Genomic DNA, 21736 nt, shown 5'->3' with positions numbered 1-21736 from the left:
ACTCTACCCCTACCCCACTCTTACCTGTTTCTTCTTTGGCATTATGCATCATGGTTAATGGCTCTGCTGTCCATCTCAATATCCGAACCAGAAACCTAACCTCATTCAGCATGCTAAACCATTTCACATCTAAAATATAGCTAGACCCTATTGTCTCCCCTCCTTCCTACTGATACTACCAAGTGTTACTTAGCCTCTTAGTTCACTGTCCCACCTCTAGTTTTGCCAAGCTCTAAGCTATCAGAATGATCTTCCCTATCCCACCCCAATCGCATTACCATCTCCATGAAGACTTTACAGCCCTGCTTTCATCCCTGCAGAATGGATTGCCTTATCTAGTGTGGCTTCTAGTGCTCTGGAGAGATTTCCATTATGGGGAAGTAGCATAGCCCTTAATGGTTAAAAGGTACTGTGCTGGCACTCAGCACATGACCAGCACATGGTATTGATAAATGCCCGATAAATATAAGCTATTATCATCATCATTATTTTAGAAAATCTATGACTTTCACTGCACTAACTTGTTTATATTTTTTTTTATTAGGCTTTGAGTTCCTTGTATCTAATTGATCTTTGTAACCCAGCACCTAGCACCAGCCTGAAAACTAGGAAACACTCCATACATATTTTTCAATTGAATCATCAGGTTACTGCTTGGCTCATAACTCCTCTCTGGCTCCTGATTGCCTGCAGAATAAGATTCATACTTTTCCAGGCTGGACAACATAGCAAGACTCCATCTCTACAAAAAAAAAATTTGAAAATTAGCTGGGAATAGTGGCACATACCTGTTATCCCAACTGCTTGGGGGACTGTGGTGAGAGGATTGTTTGGGCCCTAGAGGTTGAGGCTGCAGTGAGCTGTGATCGTGCCACTGCACTCCAGTCTGGTGACAGAGACCCTGTCTCAAAAAAAAAACATACTCTTCAGCCTAATTTATGCACCTATTCAGCTTCACCTTCTCCTATACTCTAAGCAAGATTGCTTGCAGTTCCCTGTACATTTCCTTCAACCAGAAATATCTTTCCAGGCCCTTTTCCCAAACTTGGTGAACATTTTTTGATATATAAGACTTAGTCAAGCATCTTTTCCTTTAAAATCTTTCCTGACCCTTTTATAGGTGGCCAGCAAGTCTAGAAATACAGGCACATATATAATAAATGGTTTGTTGGTTTTATACTATAACACGCAATAAAATAATGTATTTCCATTTCCTGATTTCATGGCTACCCTATAGCTAGAACTGATCCCTTCTCCTCCTTCATGCCGTTATGGCCTTCTATGAAGCACTGATTAGCTGGGACAAAACATAGCACCCAGTGGTTCTTCTTTATTCATCTTTGTATCTCAATCACCTTGGCACAGATGAGGCACTCAACAAATATTTGTTGAATCAATAAAATGTCAGTAAATATTTATGGATCACCATTGTATAGGACAAGAAAAACTGCCACCCATTTAACCATTGAGAGTGAATATCCCTAATCCCCCTACAGTTATTTTCATTACTGCTGCTCTGGGTGTTCAATGAAGCAAAATACTTGGCATGTACCTTGGTGGTCCCATTTTGCATTTGTTGCATTCAGCTTTCATTCATGGTTAAAATGTGTTCCCTGAACAAATATTCTCATTTTTTAAAGAAGAAAATTATCTGCTTTAATCAGTCAACACCATTTGAAATTCTTTTTCTTTAAGAAGAAAAGATTCAGCCAGGTGTGGTGACTCACACCTATAATCCTAGCACTTTGGGAGGCCCAGAGGGGTGGGTCACCTGAGGTCAAGAGTTTGAGACTAGCCTGGCCAACATGGTGAAACCCCATTTCCACTAAAAATACAAAAATTAGCCTGGCTGGTAGTACATGCCTATAATCCCAGCTACATGGGAGGCTGAGGCAAGAGAATTACTTGAACCCAGGAGTCAGAGGTTGTGGTGAGCCGAGATTGTGCCACTTGCACTCTAGCCTGGGCATCAGAGCAAGACTTCATCTAAAAAAAATTTTCAAAATTAATGATATATTGAAGTATGAATGTTCATTTTTAGTAAAAGCCAATTAAAACCTGAACAGATAAATATATTTCTGTTAAGGTCAACTTGAATTTGTACTGGCTGATGGAGCTCATGTATATGGTTGCAGTCAGAGCATGTGGCATTTTCTTCAAGTGCACACACACTCATCTATAGCAGATTCCTCTGGCTCAGTTTTGGACTGGTAAAATCCAAGTCAGTCTCCCTTAGTAAACTCTCCAGTAAAATAATATTCATTAAAGATGACATTCAACTAGGAAAACAGATGTTTAACATGACTGTTTCATTACATAGTCTGTGAAATTGAAGATGGCCCCTGGCTACTGATGATACCCAGGTTGTCAGATCCATGTTTTGTAGTCATTCACTCACTGATCTAATGAGGGAACCATTTAGACTTCTCTCTGCTTTACTAATGACTCATTGTCCTGGGAATATTCAGTCTCTATGAGAATAAGCCCTGGAGTGGCTCACAATTTGATGGTCACTATGACAACGCTGAAGCTTTCGGAGATGCTCTGGTTCTGTCTGCGGGTGGTTATGTGTTGATCTGATTTTGAGGGAGTGTTGTAGTAGAGAGGTAATACAGCCATCACTTAATGAAATCTAAAGTAAAATTACTGCCGTTCAATAAAATGTTACTCTGTTCACCATTAATCCAACCTATAAAGCACATCTTGCAACATGAGCCATAATATTTAGTCATGGCACAATAGCATCCAAGGCCAAGGCATTTGAAACCTCTCAGAAGAGGTTGTTAAATGATACAGGGTGATCAAAAAATAATTGAACACTTCCAAAATGTATTTGTCAGTAACCAGGTAATTCAGAATCATGTATGAGCCGAACTGGAGTGACCTTTTTAATGTCTATGGAAATTGTTAGTTTGTGATCGTGTTTATATTAATATATGTAAGTGTTCAATACTTTTTGAATCATTCTGTACAATAGTATAAGTGTGATATTAGTGTAATCTGAGGTCCAAACATCCCACAAAATGAGATTTAGATAGTCTTTGAAACTCCTGAAGTTATGTGCAAAAATATTGTGTAGTTGAGAGTTGAAGTTACTTAATTTTATCCTATATTATAATTTGTCTTTGTGTAAAAACATAGAATTTATAAAAATTTTCATTAACAAATTTTATGATGATGTAATTACTTAATTACTAAGTTAATCTTAAATATAATTTAGAATTTAGTAAACTTCCACAGTTATTAAAGTATATAGGAGACATATTTAAAATGTGTTATATTAAGTACAGTATACCCTGGCTGTTGTGGCACCATTATCATTCCTGCTGTGGGACTCAGGGCCACTGCTAGCCCATAGAAAAATCTTCCTAATTCATACATTTTAAGAAGGCTCCTAAATGCCCTTCTTTTGGTGGGAATGAGGCAGTCCTGCAGTGAGAAGCATTGTTTAGTATGCAGGCTTGATTTCAAACTCTTTTCATGCCCTCAGCTGGGTATCTTATGTTCAGTGCACAAAATAACAGCCATACAAAGCAGCCCCACTGGGACCTCAAAGAAAATGAGAGTAGACTATGTCTCTTCAATACTTTTACTAATTAAAATACCTCGAACGGGGCAAGACATACTCATCAATTAAAAAAATAAGACACTGAGCCAGGCGTAGTGGCTCACCCCTGTAATCCTAGCACTTTGGAAGTCCAAAGCAGGCTAATCACTTTGCACTCAGGAGTTCGAGACCAGCCTGGGCAACATGGAAAAACCCCATCTCTACAAAAAATACAAAAATTAGTCGGGCATGGTGGCTCATGTCTGTGGTCCCAGCTAACTTTAGTTGGAAAGCAGAGGTTGCAGTGAGCCGAGATCATGCCACTGTACTCCAGCCTGGGTGGCAGAGCAAGACCCTGTCTCAAAATAAAAGAAATTGTATTTACTTGTGAAACTGCCTTCACAAAAATTGTAACTGAGAAAATTATGACCATGAAAGATCTGACCTAACTGACTCCTTGCTTCTAACCTCCAAGCTGTCTTTGTTAATTCCTGGGCACAGACAGAACTAACTTTGGGAGGAACTTAATTTAGAGTTTAACTTTGAAACAAAGGATGACAACAGTCCTTTCCCAAAACAAACCCCCTTTCTGCCTCCGGACTAGATTGCCTTTGCAAGATTAACAAATTAGCCACAAGATTTGAAATTATAGTTTAGGAGTATGCAGCTGGAGGCTGCAAGATTCTGAACCTCCCCGAATTGCTCCTGGAGATAACAACACTGCCGTAAAACCTAAAAGCAGTGCTTGAGGTATTTTGCAGATCCTGTACTTGGTGGATCAGCTGGCACCACCCAGATCGATAAACTGGCTCATCTGGTCTGCAGGTCCCCACCCAGGAACTGATTCAGCACATGAGGACAGCTTCAACTCCCTCAGATGATTTCAACTCTCACAGTTGATTTCATCTGTGACCCAACCAATCAACACACCCCGCTTTCCAACCTACCTACTAAATTGTCCTTAAAAAACCTGATCCCTGAGTTTTGGGGGAGACTGATTTAAATAATAATACAAATCCAGTCTCTTGTACAGCTGTCTCTGCATGAATTAAACTGTTTCTCTATTGCATTTCCTCTGTCTTGATAAATCAGCTCTGTCTCGGTGGCAGGCAAGGAGAACCCGTTGGGAGGTTACAGTTTATTCTATGATCCACATGTTTTAACAGTTTAATATATTTGAAATTGAAATGTCTTACAGTGCCATATCTATTCTGACACTCAATAAATTGTATATAATTAACATATTCCTTGAGAAAAAAAGATTAAGGAAGTGAAATAATCCTAACTTCTATTTATATATTGTGTTTTCACTCAGAATAATAGGTCATTTCCTACTTGAAAGCTGATATGGTATAGGTCTATCAGAGTATTTTCTTTTGTCCTCTGTTTTCAAAAACTCCTTAGACTAAAATAATCCCTCTTCAACCCCAGAGCAGTTTGCTTATACTCTTGTGACCTTATATTCTGCTTTGCACTTTAAGTGTATTTTACTTCTCTCACCATAAGCTCCTTCAGTGCTTGGTCTGTGGACTTTTTTCTTCATTACACCACTGGCCAGTAGTGTGACCCATGGAAGCAGCATGGGCCCTGAAGTCAGGCTGATGTGTGTCCAGATCTTAGCTCTGCCATCTACTAGCTCAGTGATCTTGGGCAAGTAATGAACCCTTCCAGGTTCAAGCAGTTGTCCTGCTTCAGCTTCCAGGGTAGCTGGGACTACAGCTGAGAGTCCCATTTCCTTATTTGTAAAATGAGGATAGTCATACTTAATACATGGAATTGGTTCAAAAGTTTAAAAATTAGCCAAGTTGTAAAGGACTGGTGCGTAGCAGGTTCTCTGTAATTGATTATCACTATTTTTCAGAGGCAGCATAAATTTTGGAATCAGATTCAAATCCTGCCTTTGTCACTTGATACATCTCTAACTACCAGTTACTTCTCTAAGTCTCAGCTCTGAGTGCCATGAAGGTCAGGATCTTGTCTTTCTTGTTCATTGTTGTCTCCTTAGCATCTAACACAGATCCTGACACATGGTTGTTGAATGAACCAATAAATGAATGAAAAATGAAGATAATTTCTTGCCACACTACTATGAGAATTCGAAAAATGTACACTGTACCACTTATAGTTTCAATGTCCAGTACACAGTAGGCCACAATAACTGATTTTTGATACTCAAAACGAATACTAAAAAATAGGATATATAAAGTCCCTCGGTATTCATGCTACTGTGTTTATCATGTAATTATAGGAGTAGTCAATAAGAGGACATGGCTAAATGGCTGGCCTGATGACTAATATCTTCTAGTATTAAATTGTGTTCATACCGCCAACACAACGCTATTAAAGGCAGTAAGAATAACTTGTTTTCTTAGTAAATATGTATTGAGCACATAGGATGTGGAGGACACCAAAATGGAGAAAATATTTATGAACAAGTACATCTATGTCAAGGACAGAATGTGGAGATCCTTGCTTTCTAAGAATGGAGGCCTCAGATGACTGAAGTTTCCATATAAAGGAGATTCCAAAAATATCATAAAGAATTGACAGAATATTTGGTAGTCCCTTTCCTTTCTTTAATTCAACTACTACTTTCATAACTGTGACATTTCTGCTTCCACTCATTTAGGCAGAGAGAGTAACCCCTATGACCTCTGGTCATCAATGCAGATAGTAGAAAAACAGATTATGGAGGTTAGGACAAGGGAGTTTCCTACTGCCCTGGATATTTCCCTCCCAGAATTCCAATAGGATGGGAAGGAGGACTGCATAGATGTGAGGAATAGGTCGTGGGAGGGTGAACTGCAGCTGTGAGTCTAAGGATAAATGATCACACTACACCTCATCTAGAACCTGGCTTCTATGTGATTTCACCTAAAATATTCCAAACTGATGCATGTGAGTCTTGTTTTCCAACATAGATAAGAGGGTAGACTCCATAGATAGTAGTAGAGTCCCGTTTCAAAGTCCTGAACCATTATGCTGAATTATCAAATTTGAATTTTGTTACCACATATCTGTATATTGAGACCAATCTTAATTCAACATATATAATATGACACATAGTTAAAACAATAGTATATGTCTTCATATAATAATTTCTAGGCCAAAAGGGTAAGATAGTAACCTCCTAGCCTAGCCTTAAGCTTCGCTAGCTCCCTTTGTGCCCTGTAAAATACTAATGATGTAAGTAGCTTTCTGGCCACAACAGGGAACACAGGATACTGGTATTAGCAGCAACACGGTTTGAAAAACAATGAGCAGAAAATGTTCTAAGATTAAGGACACATGAAGAAAAGAAGGTGGGAGGGAGGGAAGGAGAAAGATGAGACAAGAAAGAAGAAGAAAGGAAAGAAATAATAAGTTCCATTCATCTCAATAACTAATTATGTAAAACCTTGAGTCAAAGGAACTCTGAGGAATGATGCTTCCACCCTCATTGGCCTTTAGGAAGCCTTTGTATCAATTAGCTGGGGAACACGGCGCTGACATATATGACACACGATGCTGGGAGAATCTTCTCCATCAGGCCCCAGGCTATATGAATGAGTACCCCAGGCCGCTTCTGGTGTGGAATAGCAAGCTGCAATCGGTAATCCTTCCAACTCCCTGTTAGTCTAGTCCACCCACTGAGTCAACCCCAAAATTAACAGAGACAGAAAGGGGATGAAAGGTAGCTAGGAGTGAATATGTATGTGGAAAGGAAGCAGGAAATTAGCCCCATTCTTGGACATGGACTCAGGAAGGTTTATTCTGGGTAGGCCAGATATTTTCTAGTGTTTCCAGAGCAACAAAAATCAGGGCTCATGTCATTTGTGATGAAAAGGAATTTTAGGCTTTTAACAATTTCTCTTTCCTAGGTAATTCTGAAAATCCCCAAAGAATGCTCACCTGCTCCACACATCTGCCCTGTGTACTGCTTGTCCCCTCAGGTAGGAGCAAGGAGCTAGGCTGCTTGCTGCTCCAGTCTTCAGCAGGCCACCCCCCAGCCATCTCACAACGACCTTCCAGGTTGCTGCCAGGCTTCGCTGTCTGCTGTGTTCCAGGCATTGACATAGCCCATTCCTGAATGTCCAAACTACCACAACAATCAGGAGGCTTGGGATAACAGAAGGGAATTATAATTTCCTAAAACAGCATTTTCCCAAAAAACAATTGGGCTCCCAAATCCTCCACCTGCCCCAGGTTACATCTGTTCTATGTTGCTGATTACAACTTTTTGCTTTTCTTGGCTCCTAACTCCCTCTGTGGGATGATGGTGGGCAGCTCCAAGTCCTTTTATCCAGGAGAAGCCTTTAGGCCTCTACAGGTGCTGTCAGCCTCATCGCACCTCTGATTTGTATCTGCCAACATGGAACAGACATGGAGAGGATGAAGAAGTAGGAAGAAGCTGGGAAGAAGGGTGATGAGAAATCTGACAGAAAGATCAGCACTATGCTCTATAGCTCAGAAGTGTCTTCTAATGGAAACATTCTATGTTTTATTTATATAACAACTTTTCTCATAAGTTATCCTCTTATAAGAAAAACTAAAGGACTATCAATAGAAAACTTAACCAAGCTGCAATTTTTGTAACATGAGGTTGCAGATTATGTTCTTTTTTAGGAAGATGCTAGGCTTGCCTTATCCCAAAAGTAAAAAGAGCATGGTAAGACTGCCTTGTTTATTGAGATTGCTAAAATAATAAATTGATATCATGAGTCCCATTTTAGTGTGTCTGAGTGAGAATCTGTTGAAGCAGACGGGACATTATGGGAAGAAATCTTAGAAAGTAAAATTAGATTTTTCATACACAGAAAAGCAGCTGCTCAGATAGCAGGAAAATCCTTACAAGCCATTTACCAGGCAGCAATGTGGTGAACAATGAAGACAACCCTTTTTTCGGATGAGAGAATGGCCCAATACCTCTGTGACTGCAGATGATAGTATGCTGTATTCCAGATATTGGAACTATTGAATAACTGATGTTCAAAGGTTTATATTTCTGAATGAACATTCTAGAGTGCAAATTGCCTATGACTTAACATGACCAAAACCAGAATTCTAAAGTGTAATCATGTTGCTAAATGTGCCCAATGGCTATGACACAGAGTGACATGTGCATATGCCAGTGGTTTCTGTGAATACAGTCATGTCAAACAGTACTCACAACTGAATAGTTAGGTCTGAGATTAGGCAAATGTTTTAAAGTAGAAAAAACCACAACTGGTATAAAACAAAGCAAGAATATGAGTGATAAACAAGAAAGTACAATGGAGTAATTGCAACTAAGGCAACTCAATTGGTAGATAGGCCTAAGAACAAAAGAATTCAAACATTTGTAAATGATTTCCCTGCTTTTAGACAGACAGATCAAAATTACTTTTCTGAAACTATAAAGATTTGTTAGGAGATGAATTTTAGATGAAGTAAAGGGCCACTTCAAAGTAATATTGTCAATCTGATAAAGTCTGTTGTCATGATGACAGTAGCTTTTGAGAAGATGATCGACATGTCAACATTTTAGTTTTAGTGAGATTAATTCTGCTAATAAGAAAGATGACTTGAAAGGGGATGGGCAGGGTGGATTCAGGTTTTGTGTGACAGAGGCTAATATCAGCTTTAAAAGGGTATGAGCTCTATTTAAGAAAAGGAATACAGATTCAACCATACAAAATTGCTAGGGCCCTTCCCAGAGCCTTTGAATGGCTTCAGGCAAGGAAGGGAGTCTGAAGGTTAAACTTCCTTACCTTCAATATAAACCACCTCATAAGCAGGTGATAGCTAAGCCACTAACACTCTCACCCTCATCTTGCCAGCCATCCAAGTGAGAACCCCAGGAGTCATCTTTTATCCTTCATCTTATTTTCTCTTCAGTCAGCAAGCCATGCCCATTTTATTTCCTAAATATTTCTCAAGTTCATTTATTTCTTCATTATTAATGCCAGTACCTTAGATCTACCTGTTGCTGCCTCTTAACTACTCCATTGCAAATAGCTTTTCCAAACTGGTTCCCTGTTTCCACCCTTGTTTACTTCCTAGAAACCTATTCTCCACCCAACCACCCAGAATACACTATCTGTAGGCAGACCAGTTAATGTCATACTTCTGGTTAATACTCTTCATTAAAGCCTCATCATAAGAAGGCTTTAATAATGAAGAGTATTAACCAGAAGCAAAGTCTGCGTGATCTTACCCCTTTATGAGCTCAGCTCTGGACATCCTTGCTTTGCACTTCTCACATGTCAACACAATACTGCATTTCCTGCAAATGCCTTGAAAGTTCTCACATCTGGGTTTTTGGTTCCTGACTGACCTCTTGGCTGATCATTGTCTCCCTTTTCCCTCATCCCTCCTCCTTCCAACCTCACTTTACCAGGCTCACCTTTTCCTGGGGGCCTTCATAGAGACGCAGCCCTCTGCCCCCATCAAGCTGGTGAGGTGCCGTCCTCTGTAATCCCACATACAGTGCTCCATCAAAGCACTCAGCACCCTGTGTTAAAAGGAATTTTTTATATCTGCCTTTCCCTCTCCTCTCCAGACTGTGATCCCCTTGGGAATAGGAGCCACATCTGATGCATTTTTGTATCCCCAGCACTTAGCAGAATATAGGTTTTATTAGATATTTTTGAATGAGTGAACAAATTAATGATGAAATCAAACACCACATGAATTATTCTCTGTGATAGAGAATAGAAAGATAAGGGATAGCTCTGGGGTATGTCTAGAGTAAGAGAAAGAAAAGAAAGCAATTAACATAGAAGACAGAATCATTAATTAGTAAAAGGGATCAAAATAGCTATTGTTTATGTTGTTTTTCTACTTATCAAGTTAAATTTCTACAATGAAAGCATATTACTTTTTAAATATGAAATAAAGGAGTTCATTATGGTAATTGCTAAGCTACTGAAACAAAAGGACAACAAAATAGAATGATGAAAATATAGTATAAATGTAATTCTCTCACATGTAAAAATCCAGTGGTGATTAGTGTAGGGCTGGCAGAGGAGCACTGCTGTCCTCAACATGCTAGCCCTGCCACCAGACAGGTCAACATGGCAAGACTCTGTCTCTACCAAAAATAAAATAAAATAATCAAAGTGGACTAAAGGTTTAAATCTAAGACCAGAAACTATGAAACTACTAGAAGAAAACTTTAAAGAAATGCTATAGGACACTAGTTTGTGCAAAGATTTCTCTGTGTAAAACCTCAAAAGTTCAAGCAGCCAAAGCAATAATAGACAAATGTGATTATATCAAGTTAAAAGGCTTCTGCACAGCAAAAGAAACAACAAAGTAAAGAGATAACCCACAGAATGAGAGAAAATATTTGAAAAGTATCCATTTGATAAGGGAGTAATAACCAGAGTATATAAGGAGTTCAGTCAACTCAATAGCAAGAAAAACAAATAATCTAATTTAAAAATAGACAAAAACCTGAACAGACACTTCTCAAAAGAAGAAATACAAATGGCTAGTACATATATGAAAAAATATTTAGTGTCACTAATCATCAGAGAAGTTCAAATCAAAACCACAATGAGATATCATCTTAGTCTATTTTGTTTGAGGTTAACATAAAGGAATACCTGAGGCTGGGTAATTTATAAAGAAAAGGGATTTAGTTGGCTCAAAGTTCTGCAAGCTGTGAAAGAAGCATGGTGCCAGTATCTGTCTCTGGTGGGGGCATGAGGAAGCTTCCACTCTTAATGAAAGGCAAAGGGGAGCTGTGGGGTAGAGATCACATGGCAGGAAGCAAGAGAGATGAGGGAAGTGCCAGACTCTTCATAATAATCAGGTCTGGGTGCAGTGACTCATGCCTATAATCCTAAGACTTTGGGATGCGAAAACAGGCAGTTCACTTGAGCTCAGGAGTTTGATACCAGCCTAAGCAACGTGGAAAAACTCTATCTCTACAAAAACAAACAAAACAATAAATAAAAAATATCAGATCTCACAGAAACTAATAGACCCAGAACTCATTCATCATAAGGATAGTGCCAAGCTGGTCATTAATGATCTGCCCCCATGACCCAAACACCTTCTGCAATACCCCACCTTCAACACTGGGGATCAGATTTCAACATGAGATTTGGAGGGGACAAATATTTTTTTTTGATCATGCACAAGTCTTAATTTAATGGGTAAAAACATTAAATTATTACACACATTTTTTCCAATAAAGCATAATAAATAGAATCTATTTCTTTTTAAACACTGTACAAGAGACTGGAAAGCAAGCTTCCAACAGAATATAAACTCATGCTACGTTCTTATGATTTAGGATGCTCTCCCACCCCCCATGCCCGAAGCAACGTCACTTCAGGTCTCTGAGCACAGCTGGCCAAGGTCACCAGGTTCCAGGAGCTCTGGAAACGACGACCTCACTCTTAAATGCTCGGCCCTTGCCTTGTCTGAGGCACAGAAGAAACTGAACCGTTTAGGTGGCTGTGGACTGCAGGAGCCCTTCTCTGTCCAACACACCAAAAGGGGTGAGAAAAACAAATGAGAAACGTCCCCCAAACACATACACACACCCAAAACCAACACCCATAAGCCACAAACTGGTGCTCCTCCCCTGCTGCGGCAGTGGGCAGGAGAAACAAGAAGAGAAAGTGTTTCTTCCCCTCTCTCCTGATATATAACCCCATGGGGTCCTCTTGCTAGAGAACATTATCATTATCTCACCCAAGTTAAAATGGCTTTTATCAAAAACAGGAAATAACTGATGCTGGCAAGGATATAGAAAAAGGGGAACACTTGTACACGTTGATGGGAATATAAATCAGTATAGACACTATGGAGAATAATATGGAATTCCTCAGAAAACTAAAAATAGAACTATCATATGATCCAGCAATTCTACTACTGTGTATATATCCAAAAGTAAGGAAATCAATGTATCAGAGATATGTGCATTGCCATATTTATTGCAGCACTATTCACAATAGCCAAAATACGGAATCAACCTAATTGCCCATCAGTGGACAAATGGATACAGGAAGCAAGATATTATATACATAATGGAATATTATCCAGCCACGAAAAGGATGAAATCCTGTCATTTGCAACAACATGGATGAAACTGGAGGTTATGTGTTAAGGAAAATAAGCCAAGCACAGAAAGGCAAATAGCACATGTTCTCACTTATATATGGGGTTTAAAAAGTGGATTTCACGAAGATAGAGAGTAATTTGGTAGTTATCAGAGGCTGGGAAAGGTAGAGATGTGGAAGGATGCAGAGAGATTGATTAATGGGTAGACATATACAGTTTGATAGAAGAAATAAAACCTAATGTTTGATAGATCAGTAGAGTGGCTATCATTTATAATGATCTATTGTATGTTTCAAAATAACTAGAAGATAATTTGAATGTTTCTAGCAAAAAGAAAATACAAATATTTTATGTGATGGATATCCCAGTTACACTTGATCTTTATAAATTATATAAATATTAAATTATCACATGTACTTCTAAAATATGTACATCTATATAAATAGATATGCATCTATGATATTATATATTAATTTTTAAAAGAGCAAAATATATTGGAGCCTGAAAATTTGTTTGAAAACAGCAGTGGAGAGAAAGAAAAAATGTTGGAGGTCTAGAACCAGAGAGATTAAAACCTTGTTGAGTCAGAAGGACAATTCTCCTTCTGAAGTTGGAGGAAGATGGTAGGACAGTATAGAGACATTGATGGAAGTGAAGAGGCTGTTGGAAAGGGAAGTTTACACTACCCACCAGCTCTCCATTTTTCCCACTGTGGAGCCCCAGGCTCCAAACTTTCCCATTCCTAATCCTACTTAATCACACCCTTAAAAAATCTTACATGTGACCCATTTCTTTCCATTTTCTAATTTGCAAAGTCAATGAATCAGCTAGACAAGAGTATCAAGCCTTCAAGGAGGAGAGACACCCTGCCTCCTCCTCACCTCTTTAATTCATTTATGTACACATTCTTAATTCAGTACATAAATAATGATTGCCTACATTCCACAGGTAGGGATATGGAGGTGAACAAGCCAACCTCTTTGCCTTCATGCAGTTTGATTTTGAGGACAACATGTACATTTCGGTGATAACCTTCTAAAAACAATGCTCCTGCCTTTGCTGCCCTACCCAGTTACTGTAATAATGAAAATTTCCAGGAGGGTAGGAGATGGGATACACTCTATTGTAACTGAGTATCCCCATTTTTCTAAAAGAGAGGTTTCTTTAAATTATTTTTTCTTCTTTTCTCTTTTCTTTTTCCCCATTCCCCATTTCTTACTTAGCTCTTTAGAATACTATCATAATCTTTACCTTCCTTCACCAGACACTCCCTACACAGCAAGCTGACTCTGTGCTGACTTAGAAACTACAGAGCCAGAAATCTCTCCCACCAGGAGATTACTTCAAGACAGCACAGTCAATTTACAACCTAAAATATGCCTGCAACAGAACTCTTTCTCACCTGGAGGGTATCTTCCGACAATGAGCACTTTACAACTTAGCTCTGCCTGCAATGGTGCCAGCTCGACCATAGGGTATATAAGACACCAAAGCAAGTCACGTAGACCCCCACCTACTGGCTCCCACCCCTGCATGCTGTTCATACCAAGTCTCCCTTTAAAAGTCCCTGCTTTCTGTCCCAAAAGTGAAGTGGTATCCTTAAAGGGAGGAGCCTTTACTTCTTCCCCTAAGCTAAGCTTTGAAATAACTTACTTTCTTTATACCATACCCCACTCATGTTAACTGGACTCTGCAAGCAGTGAGCAACTGAACCTGTTTCAGTTGCAGTATGGCAGATGCCTCTTCAGTCACACTGAATTCACACTTGTCCCCTGGTGGGTGAAAGAATCCAGATCTACATAATAAATCCATGGAACACATACATGAAAAATAGAGATAAAAAAGCATGTCAATCTTGAAAAGATGTTAGGTGAACAATCCTGTAGGTGGGATCCTACATGGTCAAAAAGGGCCGTGGGTTTTAGCTACTTTGATTTTCTATCAAGAGCCTATGCTTTCCTCCCTCTAGCCTTCTCTCCTCATCACCTTCCTGGCCCACTGTTTGTTTTTAATTTTCTCCATGTTCTCCTGCATATGATCACCTTCTAGTTTTGTTTAATCTCAATGAAACATTTCTAATCTCTGCCAAGGCAGTAGTATACCCACTACTTACCAGGTTGCAAACATGAACTCTTAACTCAAAAGGTTTGAGTAGCATCTTAGTCTTTGAGTAGTTTAACATCTTTAAGCCTCCGTTTTTTCATATGCAAATGGAGATGATAATACCTACCTTGTGATTGCCTTCTGAGAATTAAATGGGATGTCGGTGTAAAGTTCTTCACAGAATGTTGGCGCCTAGTAATCACCAAAAAATGCTAATTTTATGTGACAGTGCTACCAGATAAAGCAGCTGGCATCAGCCCAAAACCTGATCAGTTTAACTGTTGGCTCAAGTAAAAATAATAAAGGAACCTCAAATACTGGGATGAATTATACACATCCCTCTGGAACAACCTTTTACTATACAGACCTTGAATGAACCAGGAGTAAGGAGTGCAGACTGGTTTTAACAGCAGTCAGCCTTGATAGGGCCTCCTGGTGTTGGCCTTCACAACAATAGGAAGTGCTGAGTCATCCTGGGCCCCGGGTAGGTTGGGGAAGCAGGCAGAAATCCTTCATGGCAGGCCTCCCAGCAAGCATTCCAGGGCCTACTCTGTCACTTTGGTCTCCTGACCCATTTACAGCTGACCTTCTCTTTGTTACAACTCTATTTATTCTCCCATCTCTCGCCCACTGATCCAACTGGTTATTTTCCTTCTCTGGACTCAAACCTCTTGATCCCAGTTCTTGAAGTGCAGCCAAATGGTCAGGTGCTCTTATAAACACTTGAAAATGTCCACCTTTGAATCAGTGGATTCCCTGAGCAGGAAAAGTGCTAACTTTCTTCCTGGGAACACTGCCCTGGTTCTTCTTTTAAGAGTTCAATGAGAGGGAGGAAGAAGCAAGTAAAAGAACTGCACAAAGTGGAAACATGAAAATGAAGCTAAGGGGAAAAATTAGATGTGTTTTCTAGAAGATAGATGGAGCACGACTAGGTTATTAATTTCTTAATCTTGTCTGTGCAATTCAAGGGCATTGCCAGAGTTGTAAAAATTCCTTGCCATCTATTCTCTGTTATAAATTATACCCATTATAAATATCAATTTTGGTAACTAATTGACCCTAGCTTTCTGCTGTAGGACTATGAGATGAATGGTTTGTTCCGATTGTCAAGATGCAGAGCTCTGCAGCAGACTGCAGGTGTCATGAGTTACAGAGCCGGTCAACACTGAGAAAAGAGGCAACACCGGAAATGCATTTCAGCAGCTTTGGTTACTGAGGAACCTGAATTGGCAAAAATATTGCCCTTTAAAGTCGAATTTACCACCCCCAACCCTGTGTGTCCATCTAAGCCCCCCGCTTCCTGTTTCCTCCTTGTCAAATGTGGAGTTGTATCAAGTCTCATGCAGGAGGACTAAGTGGTCACAAATGCCTCCTCTGTCCCCACTGTTCCTCTTGCAACCCTGACCACAGCCCCTGCAAGCAATGGGAGGTGGGAGGGGCTGGGCAGCTTACAGAACAGAAACCATCATCTCTGCATTTCCTTCCGCCCTAGGTACCAATCTCTGAGATTGCATCCTCCCAGCTGGCGATCACTTTTCACCCCTCAGGTGATGCAAACTACAGTAATCCCATTGCAGAGGCACCCACAACCTGGCTATGACATCTTTCTCCACACTGATCCCTGAATGTGGCTGTAGTGTGGCTGAGGTCCCTCCAGAAGTACCTTTGAAGAAGATGCTTTCCAGCAGACAATGAGGGCTGCTGCCTGGTTCACGGCACACTATTGGCGCATTTCCTGATCTCAAGACTGCTCTTTTTGGCCAACATTATTAAAACCTTGCCATCTGCCCATCAGGTCCTAAAAGTTCTGACTTAAACATTTGTGCTGAAGATTATATTCCTAATTTAAATTCTTACTCATATTTGTTTGCAGACTGATTTTTTTTAAGACCCTGGGTCTGTGTACTCATATTAATTCTCTCAGTTGCTTATGAAACGAATTAACACAACTTCTTTTCTTTAGTTAGATTTTTATTGAGTTATCACTGAGAGACAGGACAGAATTGTAGAAGGAGAACTGAGAATTTTTAAACTATTAAGGGTTATTTAAGTTATTATTTTATTAACATTTCTGACTATAAACCTACTGCAGAGTCATTTTACAAGGTATAAAAAACTGGGGAAAATTTAAATCACCAAGATAAAAGTACAATAATCTCACCAGCCAAGAGCAATGACTGTTCACATTTTGATATATTTTCTTCCAATCTTTTTTCCCTACAGTTTTTAGTAGGAAGAGTAGATCTATTTTTATTCATAGCTCCCTTCATCGAAGAATGGACACTGTGCTAGGGGTATAGCATACATATTTTCTAGTATTTCCAACAACTCAGAAAAATGGGTGTTGCTAAAATTGTGGAAACTGAGTCCTAGGATGATGAATTAGTAAATTGTTCAAGTTGGGATTCAATCCACATTTGTCTTACTCTTAGGACTAAATGCTTTAAGAAGTAACTCTAAACCAGAGCCTTTTGCTGGATACTATGGAGACAATGAAACGTTAAGAGAGGGACAGGGGGAGGTTGATGCTATTCTTAGTGATAGTCAGATCTCTCCAGTTTATTGTTAAACCAGATCTACTGAAAGAAATTTCTTTTTCTGTATGTTGCCATTTTTACAAAGAGATTTATTTCTCCATGAATCCAAATTATCATGGCCTATCATTGTAAGCTGACGAGAAAAGAATGGAGAGACTCCTCTGAAACATCCACAAAGCAGCCCAGCGGGAAGTACACTAAAAGGGAGAGGAGAGTAAATCTTTGGCAGTTTGGGCCACTTTCAACACAGCACGAGCCAGGGCAATATCATGGCTGCTGGAGACTGCCAGCTACGGATGAAGCCAGGACAGCAGGTTCCAGGGCTATTGGCCAGACATGAATAGAAGTCAGTGAAGACAGGCATGTAGTTGCAGTTCTGCTAAAAACATCTGGGCTCAGATAAAAATATGTATCAGGCAATTCCTTTGTTAGTACTATGCTAGCTTTGCGACATTAAAATAAGTACATACAAAGAATGGCTTTGCTTCCTTGCCCACAGGAGTTTCATTCATTCAATAAATATTTATTGAACACCTACAGTGTGCCAGACACGTTCAGTCTATACGTATACATCCATGAACAAAGCAGACAGAGATCCCTGCTGCGTGTAGCTGACTATTCAGTGGGAAAAGACAGACAATAGACAGTAAACACAATTGAAGCAAGTTTTGCAAATTCCACAGCCTGCCGTGGTTGCAGTATAAAGAGCAAGCTTTACTGGGGAAGCTTAAGTCCAGAATCAACAAGAAGAGGCACGTGGTCCAGCCATCTGATACTCATTTTAAGCTCATTTGTTTCCAATGTCTGTGTATTCTCATTTTCCTTTTTCATTTTATTATTTTTTTAATTTGTAAAACCTTTACATTGCTCAATATATTTAGAGCATTATCACTGCCTCTATATCCTCAGCCCCCTTCTCCTGCCCTCCCTAAGACACAGCTTTTACTAATTTTTAAATTTATTCTTCTAGAGCCTGTGCTTTTGGCAAAAATAAGCAGTCTTCTTTGTCTTCTTTTCTTACACAAAAGATAGAATCTATGTATATCTTTTATCTATTCATCCAATCTTTTGTTCTTAATCTTGGTTTTTTGTTTTGTTTTTTGACAGAATCTCGCTCTGTCGCCTATGCTGGAGTGCAGTGGCACAACCAAGGCTCACTAGAACCTTTACTCAAGCGATCCTCCTGCCTCAGCCCAATCAAATAGCTGAGACTAAACGTATACACCACCAAACCGGGCTAATAGACGAGGTTTCACCATGTTGCCCAGGCTGGTCTCAAACTCCTGGACTCAAGTAATCCACCCACCTCAGCCTCCAAAATGTTGGGAATACACTGCACCCAGCCGAGAACTTCTCTTTTTCATAGCTGTTTCGTTCTCTATTTTGTGAATGCACCATAATTGATTTAACAAGTCCCCTATTGATGGATATTTGTTATTGTTTTTTTTCTCTTTTCTTTTTAATTTATATGGGCACATAGTAGGTGTATATATTTATGGGCTATGTGAGATATTTTGATACATGCAAAGTCGAATAATCACTTCAAGGTAAATGGAGTGTCCATCACTTCAAGCATTTCGTTGTGTTAGGAACATTCCAATTACACTCTTTTAGTTATTTTTAAATGTACAATAAATTTTTGTTGACTGTAGTCACGCTGTTATGCTATCAAATACTAGATCTTATTCATTCTAACTACATTTTTGTAACCATTAACCATCCTCACTTTCCTCCCCACCCCCACTACCCTTCCCAACCACTGATAACTGTTACTCTATTTTTTATCTTCATGAGTTCGATTGTTTAAATTTTTAGCTCCCACAAATGAGTGACAACATGTGAAATTTGTCCTTCTATGCCTGGCTTATTCCATTTAACACAATACCCTCTAGTTCCATCCGTGTTGTTGCAAATAATAAGATCTCATTTTTTATGACTGAATAATACCCTGTTGTATACCACATTTTCATTCTTTTTCATTTATTTTACTTTAAGTTCCAAAATACATGTGCAGTATGTGTAGGTTTGTTACGTAAGTATACATGTGCCATGGTGGTTTGCTGTACCTATCAACCTATCTTCTAGGTTTTAAGCCCCAAATGCATTAGATATTTGTCCTAATGCTCTCCTTCCCCTTGCCCCCCACACTGTAACAGGCACTGGTGTGTGTTGTTTCTCCCTGTGTCCATGTGTTCTCATTGTTCAGCTTCCACTTATGAGTGAGAACATGTGGTGTTTGGTTTTCTGTTCCTTTGTTAGTTTGCTGAGAATAATGGCTTCCAGCTTCATCCATGTCCCTGCAAAGGACATGATCTCATTCCTTTTACAGCTGCATAGTATTTCATAGTGTATATGTACCACATTGTCTTTACACAGTCTATCATTCATGGGCATTTGGGTTGGCTCAATGTCTTTGCTATTGTAAATAGTGCTGCGATGAACATATATGTGCATGTGTCTTTATAGTAGAATGATTTATATTCCTTTATATACCCAGTAACGGGACTGTTGGGTCAAATGGTATTTCTGGTTCTAGTACTCTAAGGAATCCCCACACTGTCCTCCACAATAGTTATAGTAATCCCAGCACTTTGGGAGGCCGAGGCGGGTGGATCACGAGGTCAACAGATCGAGACCATCCTGGTCAACATGGTGAAACCCCGTCTCTACTAAAAATTACAAAAAAATTAGCTGGGCACGGTGGCGCGTGCCTGTAATCCCAGCTACTCAGGAGGCTGAGGCAGGAGAATTGCCTGAACCCAGGGGGCGGAGGTTGTGGTGAGCCGAGATTGCGCCATTGCACTCCAGCCTGGGTAACAAGAGCGAAACTCCGTCTCAAAAAAAAAAAAAAAAAAATAGTTATACCAATCTACATTCCCACCAATAGTGCAAAAACATTCCTATTTCTCCACATCCTCTTCAGGATCTATTGTTTCTTGATTTTTTAATAATTGTCATTCTGACTGGCATGAGATGGTATCTCATTGTGGTTTTGATTTGCATTTCTCTAATGATCAGTGATGGTGAGCTTTTCTCCATATATTTGTTGGCTGCATAGATGTCTTCTTTTGAGAAATGTCTATTCATATCTTTTGTCCACTTTTTGATGGGGTTGTTTGGTTTTTTTCTTATAAATTTGTTTAAGTTCCTTGTAGATTCTGGATATTAGACCATTGTCAGGTGAGTAGATGGTAAAAATTTTCTCCCATTCTGTAGGTTATCTGTTCACTCTGATGATAGTTTCTTTTGTTTCCCAAAAGTTCTGTAGTTTAATTAGATACCATTTGTATTGGATTTTGTTGCAATTGATTTTGGTTTTTTTTTTTTTTTTTTCTTTTTTGAGACAGAGTTTTGCTCTTGTTACCCAGGCTTGAGTGCAATGGTGCGATCTTGGCTCACCACAACCTCCGCCTCCTGGGAACAGGCAATTCTCCTGCCTCAGCCTCCTGAGTAGCTGGGATTACAGGAATGTGCCACCATGCCCAGCTAATTTTTTGTATTTTTAGTAGAGATGGAGTTTCACCATGTTGACCAGATGGTCTCGATCTCTTGACCTCGTGATCCACCCACCTCGGCCTCCCAAAGTGCTGGGATTACAGGCGTGAGCCATCGTGCCCGGCCGCTTTTGGTATTTTTATCATGAAGTCTTTGCCTATGTCTACATCCTGAATGGTATTGCCTAGATTTTCTTTTAGGATTATGCTTTTGGGTTTTACATTTAAGTATTTAATCTATCTTGAGTTAATTTTTGTTTAGGGTTTAAGGAAGGGGTCCAGTTTCAGTTTTCTACGTATTGCTAGCCCATTTATTTTCCCAGCACCATTTATTAAACAAAGAATCCGTTCCCCATTGCTTGTTTTTGGAAGATTTGTCACAGATCTGATGGTTGTAGATTAGTGATGTCATTTCTGAAGTCTCTGTTCTGTTCCATTGACCTATATGTCTGTTTTGGAACCATTACCATGCTGTTTTGGTTACTGTAGCCTTGTAGTATTGTTTGAAGTCAGGCGGTATACTTCCAGCTTTGTTCTTTTTGCTTAGGATTGTCTTGGCTATATGGGCTCTTTTTTAGTTTCATATAAAATTTTAAAGTAGTTTTTTCTAATTCTGTGAAGAATGTCAATGGTAGTTTGATGGGAATAGCATTGAATCTATAAATTACTTTAGGCAGTGTGGCCATTTTCACAATATTGATTCTTCCTATTCATGAGGATGGAATGTTTTTCCATTTGTTTGTGTCCTCTCTTATTTCCTTGAGCAGTGGTTTGCAGTTCTCCTTGAAGAGGTATTTCACGTCTCTTGTTAGCTGTATTTCTAGGTATTTAATTCTCTTTGTAGCAATTGTGAATGGGAGTTCATTCATGATTTGGGTCTCTGTTTGTCTATTGTTCGTTTACAGGAATGCTTGTGAATTTTGCACATTGTTTTTGTATCCTGAGACTTTGCTGAAGTTGCTTATCAGTTTAAGGAGCTTTTGGGGCTGAGACAATGGGGTTTTCTAAATATAATATCA

The 21736-nt window shown here is 39.3% G+C and overlaps 1 protein-coding gene across 2 annotated transcripts in view; it reads right to left on the bottom strand.

Annotated features, from left to right (window-relative positions):
* Nucleotides 1-15065, bottom strand: part of IFRD1 (interferon related developmental regulator 1) — a 54582-nt gene extending 39517 nt beyond the window's left edge. Inside the window, exons 1-2 of one of the 2 annotated variants that reach the window (XM_078342100.1) lie at nucleotides 14814-15065; nucleotides 789-901 (exon numbers count right to left, since the gene is read on the bottom strand). The gene's annotated coding sequence lies outside the window, so the exon portion shown is untranslated. The remainder of the gene's footprint in view (nucleotides 1-788; nucleotides 902-14813) is intronic. The other variant, XM_078342101.1, reaches the window with a different exon arrangement.
* Nucleotides 15066-21736: the final 6671 nt, after the last annotated feature.

The sequence above is a fragment of the Callithrix jacchus genome, chromosome 11 (assembly GCF_049354715.1).
Source record: "Callithrix jacchus isolate 240 chromosome 11, calJac240_pri, whole genome shotgun sequence".
Taxonomy (NCBI): Eukaryota; Metazoa; Chordata; class Mammalia; order Primates; family Cebidae; genus Callithrix; species Callithrix jacchus.
Note: the sequence above shows the minus strand (reverse complement) of the source record. Positions and strands in the feature narration are given on the sequence as shown.